Here is a 7,903-nt window from a genome sequence, read left to right as displayed (position 1 = left end):
GAATTACAAACTCATGGAATTCGATGATATCTAAACTCGAGCTTGAACGAGAAAATATTTTGATCAAAATTACAAACCGATTTGTTTTCTGAAAACCCATTTTTAATGCGTTCATTACCATTGAACGTAAAATCCTAGGAATTCACCTGGAATTCATTAGGTCACCTGAACCAAATCGGGTGTCAACCGTAAGAACGGTGGTTGCATAGCATGGTCAAAGACAGGACCTTGTGCCAGACCGAAAAACTATAGGGTGATCTTTACTATTGCTCCTACAAAGGATAGTAATTGCATCCGATACGTTATAGACCATAATCCAAAGCATGTCACGGGACATTGCCTTAACAGTTGCTTGTTCAACGCTTTCCTTTACAACTGGACGGTAGTTTACAGAAAGGTAATATACGGAGCAAGTATACTGGACGTGTTGCTTTCCCAATACAAGGTTAGCAAGTGGGTGACACAAAACCATAAGTTTTGAGCCAAAATTTTCAAATCTGAAACCCACAAAAACAATTTTGCAAACACCGGTGAAGGGTTATTCCAGAAAACTTATCTAGGGTAAAAGCTAGATTGAATTTTCAAAAAGATCAAATATTTTCATAAAGATCCAATTTCCATAAAGGATCTAAATTTTCATAGTCATGTGGGACTGTAAACCATAATGTTACTACCATTGTTCATACCGCCGTATTAAAATTACTGATGTACAAAGTGTGAAGAATAAAGAAGTGATTCAAGTATGTTTTTATTTCAAGACTATATTGCTTGAGGACAAGCAACGCTCAAGTGTGGGAATATTTGATAATGCTAAAAACGAACATATATTTCATAGCATTATCCCTCAAAAAAGACAAGCTTTTAGTTGCAATTGTTCTATTTACAAGTGATATTCGTTTAAATATTATAAGGTGTAGACAAAAGATAGATTCGACGATTTGAAGACGCAAATGACCAAAAAGCTAAAAAGTACAAAGTACAAAGTACAATCAAAGTGGTTCAAATTATTGATGAGAAACGTCTAAAAATTACAAGAGTACGAGCCGCAAAACGCAAAGTACAAGATATTAAATTATACGCAAAAACGTTCAAAAATCCGGAATGGGGACCAGAGTCAACTCTTAACGCGCGACGCAACGGACTAAAAATTACAAGTCAACTATGCACATGAATATAATATAATATATAATTAATTCTTAAAATTATATATATATATTATATTATATAATAAAACTGTCGGCAAATAAAAAACAAAAGATCCTGAGCTGTAAAAAGGTGCCATGCGATCGCATGGCCAGAAGGCACAAGATCCATGCGGTCGCATGGATCACTGTAGCAGGCCACATTCTTTAAATAGCACGATTTCTGGCCAAATTTTATCCATCCTAATTCAATCTCTCTCTCTCTCACGATATATATATATATATATATATATATATATATATATATATATATATATATATATATATATATATATATATATATAATTTATAATTTTAATTTAAGATTAATAATAATAAGGTTATGTTAGCGAATGTTGAAAGTGTGTAAGTCAAAATTCTGTCCGTGTAACGCTACGCTATTATTAATCATTGTAAGTTATGTTCAACCTTTTTAAATTAATGTCTCGTAGCTAAGTTATTTTTATGCTTATTTAAGCCATAGTAATCGTGATGTTGGGCTAAATATTAAGACGGGGTAATTGGGCTTTGTACCATAATTGGGGTTTGGACAAAAGAACGACACTTGTGGAAATTAGACTATGGGCTATTAATAGGCTTTATATTTGTTTAATTGAATGATAGTTCGTTAATTTAATATAAAGATTTACAATTGGACGTACCTATAAATAACCACATACACTCGATCGGACACGATGGGCGGGATATTTATAAGTACTAATAATCGTTCATTTGACCGGACACGAGAATGGATTAATAGTCAATGGACTCATTAAAATAGAGGTGGATTACATGCAAGGACACTTGGTGTAATTGATAATAAAGTATTAAAACCTTATTACAGTTTAAGTCCCCAATTAGTTGGAATATTTGACTTCGGGTATAAGGATAATTTGACGAGGACACTCGCACTTTATATTTATGACTGATGGACTGTTATGGACAAAAACCAGATGGACATATAGAATAATCCAGGACAAAGGACAATTAACCCATGGTAATAAATTAAAATCAACACGTCAAACATCATGATTACGGAAGTTTAAATAAGCATAATTCCTTTATTTCATATTTCATCGCACTTTTATTTACTGTCATTTTATTTATCATACTTTTAATTATCGCAATTTTATTTATCGTCAATTTATTTATCGCACTTTTAATTATCGCACTTTAATTATCGTTAATAACTTTACGCTTTAAATTAAGTTATATTTATTTTTAATATTTTACATTAGGTTTTAACTGCGACTTAAGACATAAAATCGACAAACCGGTCATTAAACGGTAAAAACCCCCTTTTATAATAATAATATTACTTATATATATATATATATTTATATTTATACAAATATAGTTTTAAAAATATAGCGTTAAACTTGGCTAGTTCCCTGTGGACGACCGGACTTACTAAAAACTACACTACTGTACGATTAGGTACACTGCCTATAAGTGTTGTAGCAAGGTTTACGTATATCCACTCTATAAATAAATAAATAACTTGTGTAAAATTGTATCATATTTAATAGTATTTCGCAATAAAAATATAACTAATTCGTATACACCTCTACGCACATCAAATTACAATCTTTATGAAGATATACGTTCACATATGTATTCTTCAGATATAATATTGATTTAATGAGTAATATAATATTAAACTCATTTGATTTGCTGTTGAAACGAGAATAAATAATCTCCAAAATCTTAGAGATTTCATAATTGTCGTGAAATATTTCGCTAATGAAGTTATGAATCAATACTTCATCGTTCATTAATATACCTCGGTATATAATATTGGTGCTCGTGGAATTCTTGTGAAATTCGTAAGGTACTAATGATGTTTTCTAGAAAGTTTCGAGTACATCGAAAATAGAAGTGTAAAATCAAGCATGTATTTGAATAATACACTTGGTTTATTATGAAATGGAGTTTATTGTATTGAAGCACTGATTAACGTTTGTTAAGTCATTAACGAAGGATGTACATCATAGCATATTAGTGATATGAATTAACCAAGTAATACATACTAGTTAAGATTCACACGTAATAGCTTAGTACGAAAAGATTTATTATTGTTCCAAACCATATATATATAAAGTATACATATATAATTCTTCAGAAAGAATGAGTCAATACATCTTAACTCATTATTACTAATATTCCTTGGTATTTATGGGGCGTATGATGTTGATGTTTGAGGTACTGAGTGTGATGTTGAGGCGTGGAATGCAGATATTGTTGTTGGTGAAGCTGATGCTGTTGGTGGTGATGCTGATGGTACTGGTGGTGCTGGTTATGCTGCTGGTGCTGCTGCTGCTTGTAGAATTCGCACCATATTCTCCAGAGCCACTACTCGAGCGCGAAGCTCGTTGACTTCTTCTATTATTCCGGGATGATTGGCGGTTCGGACGAGTGGATGAATAAGATCTGAAATTCTAGATAATTTATATTCGTGACGGGATATCCTGAAAATGAGGGTGAAAATAGTGTTCCGAACGGGTTCGCCGGTAAGTGCTTCAGGTTCTTCTCCAAGAGGTGAATGTGGTGGGTGAAAAGGATCACCTTCTTCCATTCTCCATTGATTGAGTCGACTACGAACCCATCCCCAATTCATCCAGAATAGATGATGGCTGATTGGTTCGTTTGTTCAGATTACGCTGCCATTAGAGCTCGAGGAATCAGATGAGAAATCCATACTATGTGATCGGATAAGGGTTTTGATATGAGATGAGTTGTTGAATACTGAATGATATATTTGTCACCTTGAATACGTATATATAGCAAAAGATTTCTGTAATTTACGGAGGAAATTTAGGAAAAGTGTTAGACAAAGTCTATTGAGATAGATATGATAAGATATAATAAGATATGATGTGTCTATACTCCAATAATGGCAGTATGACGTGTCGAGATCATAAAATGATAAGTATGTAATCTGATAATCTTTCGATTAAAGACTTTCAATTCGTATACTGTGATAACCCAATGACATTTTTCGGTTCGTAAACCGATGCATATAGGCGTAAGGCATATAGGTATGTGATATAACAGGGAGTTATATACGTTTGAGTATGAATAGTAACGAATATAGGAGTTTCAAAAATCATGGATAATATTTCAGGTAATACATATTTAATACACAAAACCATGATAGATGACATAGAAATGTCAAGAATGGTGTCGCATTAAAATGTGGTGGCGAAATTGAGTAGTACTTAGGAAAGTGAGCAGAGTTCTTAGATTAGCTCGGCATTTTAAGATAAGTAAAGTTTCTAAAGTATAGTTTAGCATTTAACATTTAAAGGCAACAATTAAAGGAACTATAGTCAAGGAAAGTTGTAGTCCTACATTGCTAAGGTACCTAATTGTATAAGGCACACATAAAATGCAATCCTGGTTCTATAAGACAAAACTGCTCTGATACCAATCTCTGTCGCACCCCCAAATAGGGCCTTGGGTATTTGTGACTAATTATATCAAATCACAGTTATATAAACGAGAACGACTCTGTATGGGACGTTATATTGAGTTTTGCAGAGGAAGATAAATAGGTTACATTGTATCTAATGAACAATGCATTAAATGTCTTTAATTGATATGATATGTAATGAAGACTTCAAGCATAGCAAGTAATCATCATCAATTTAGCAAGTGTAAGTCTTTCAAATTATCCATGAATGACTTGTTGAAATGTTGTTTTCAATTAGCAAATACACAGCGGAAGCATTATGTAGGACCTGAGAATAAACATGCTTTAAAGTATCAACACGAGGTTGAGTGAGTTCATAGGTTTGTCATAAACAATGATTTCAGTAATAGATTCATAGGTTTGTCATAAACAATGATTTCAGTAATAGATATAGACCACAAGATTTAGTTTATAAAGTTGATCTCGCAGGGACCAAAAAGTTATGCCAAGTTTGTGATATTTAGACTAAACAGTTTCAAAGTTTGTCCCGTGACAAGTTGTACTGTCCTTGTCGGCTTGAGTGGGTACTTGCAGGACATAGCCAGATATATCACAGTTTAATAGTTGGTACTTGTGTTTAACGTGTAAAACAGGTATAAAAGTTGCGCATGTATTCTCAGCCCAAAAATATATAAAAAAGGGAACTATGAAAACTCACAAAAAATCAGTTTTAGTATTTGTATTCATTTCATAAAAACAGTTATAAAAGTAGCGCATGTATTCTCAGCCCAAAAATATAAATAAAAAGGGAACTATGAAAACTCACGATACTGTATTTCGTATTTTACGAGTATGATGGCACTGAACAAGTGCAGAGTTGTCCTCGGATTCACGAACCTATATCAAGTATATATATTAACACATATACTCGCAATCGAATAAGTTTATATATTATAAATTATTTTATATATCATATATATTTGATTGGTGTATATATATTTAAAATGATTAATATTTATATAGTTATATTAATTCATATTTGGTTTAGTATTATATTAAAATACCTAGTTTGTTATATATGAATATTTATATAAAAATGTTAATATATTTGATATATAATTATATGAAATATAATTGTAGTATATGAAATAAGTATATTCGATGTACAAAATATTTATTAGTAAAAATGATAGTTTCGATAATAATGATTTACTAATAATTATAATAATAATGGTAATAATAGTAATTTTAATACAAATGATAGTTTTACAAATAATTAAAAAAGTAAAAATGATAGTTTTACCAAAAATAATATTTTTAATAATAATGGTAAGTTTAATAATAATTATACTTTTAATAGATATTTTAATGATCATGTTAATATTAATAATAATAGTAATACTTATTATTAATAATAATAACTAAAATAATAACAATAATAACCTTAAATAATAATACTAGTAATAATACCAATAATAATAGTAGTAGTAGTAGTAATAATAATAATAATAATAATAATAATAATAATAATAATAATAATAATAATAATAATAATAATAATAATAATAATAATAATAATAATAATAATAATAATAATAATAATAATAATAATAATGTTAATAATATTAATAATAAGAATTACTACCTCAAGAAAAAGGGCTTTTAAAAAAATAAACGCCATTGCCCGGGCTCGAACCCTTGACCTCTCGCTAACCCGAAACATTCCTTAACCACTCCTCCGTCCATATAATTTCTGATTTAATCTATCTTTATATACATATAACCCGTATTACTTTTATGTTCTTCTTCTAAATCGATCAGGGCAATTCAATCAAAGCAACTAATTACTGCTTTGCTTTTATAATTCGAAATTGAAACATAAGTAATCGTTTTGGGTGTTTGTATCAATAGAAAATGAAAAAGAAATAAATTAAAACTTGTTGCTGCTGTTTTGCGAAAAGAAAAAAAAGTTTGAACTCAATTGTTGATTTTAGATTTAAGAGCGTTTTAAATTATGATTATAACATGAAATACGTTTCAAATTAATCCTTGAATCTTTCTGTAACTTTAATTGAATCTAAAACACCCAATTGAATTCGAATTTTGTCAAGAACACAACCTTTGACTTTTTATAAACAAAACTTTGACTCGAAAATTTGAATTCAATTCAATGAATTGGATTCTGATATTTTGCAGGTAGTTTGAGCATGGAAATCCTAACAAGAATGCATTTTTAGTTTTTGATAATTGATATGAATTCGATTTAATGCTAAAAAGCTATGGCGACAGAGGAACGAGCTGTGTGTGTGTGTGTATATATATATATATATATATATATATATATATATATATATATATATATATATATATATATATATATATATATATATAAATTAAAGTCTATTGTGATGTGCTACTGAATTTTGGTTGTATTGTGAAAATTTTTGATACTTAAACAAGATTAGAGACATGATTATTCGATCCATAGTGAAGAAAACAAAATAAAAACCAGTAAAAGGAAAAAAAATACATCACGATGGCAAAAAAAAATTAAAAGAAGATATCACGCTCAGTTTTTAAATAAGAAGCAGATTATGATCGGATTAAAAATAAAAAAATCAGATTACGATTAGATTAAAAATTATAAAGCAGTTTTGATAACAAACCAAATTTTGTATTTGTCTGCATCAGTTTTATTTTTAATTTTGATTAATAATTAATAGATATATTAATAATAATAATAATAATACTTTTAATAATAATAGAATTAATAATGATAATATCAAAATAATAATGTAATAATATTAATAATAATAATGATAATATTATTTGATAAAAATAATAATCAAGATAAAATGATATCAATAATAATAATTTTAACAATAAGAATAATAATGTTTTTAATATCATTAATACTAATAATAATATTAAAAATGATAACTAATAATAATTTTGTTAATAATAATATTAATAATAATGACAATAATGATAATGATAATTGCAAATAATAATAATAATAATTAATGATAACTATAATATTAATGATAATAATTTCTATTGTTGCTATAATAATAATGATTATAATAATAATAGATTATAGTATTGATAAATATATCAACATTACTGATAATAATGATATTAATCATTGATATAGTTTAAAAAGGATATTAATAATTATAATAATACGCGTAATTATTTACAAATGATTGTTCGTGAATCGTCAAAATTAGTCAAAGTTAGGTTTAAGTTTAGTCGAAAATTTCCGGGTTGTCATACTTTATTATTAAAATATTTTATAAGATAATTTGTT

Source organism: Rutidosis leptorrhynchoides, chromosome 3 (genome assembly GCF_046630445.1).
Source record: "Rutidosis leptorrhynchoides isolate AG116_Rl617_1_P2 chromosome 3, CSIRO_AGI_Rlap_v1, whole genome shotgun sequence".
Classification (NCBI taxonomy): Eukaryota; Viridiplantae; Streptophyta; class Magnoliopsida; order Asterales; family Asteraceae; genus Rutidosis; species Rutidosis leptorrhynchoides.
This window is presented reverse-complemented; position numbering follows the sequence as displayed.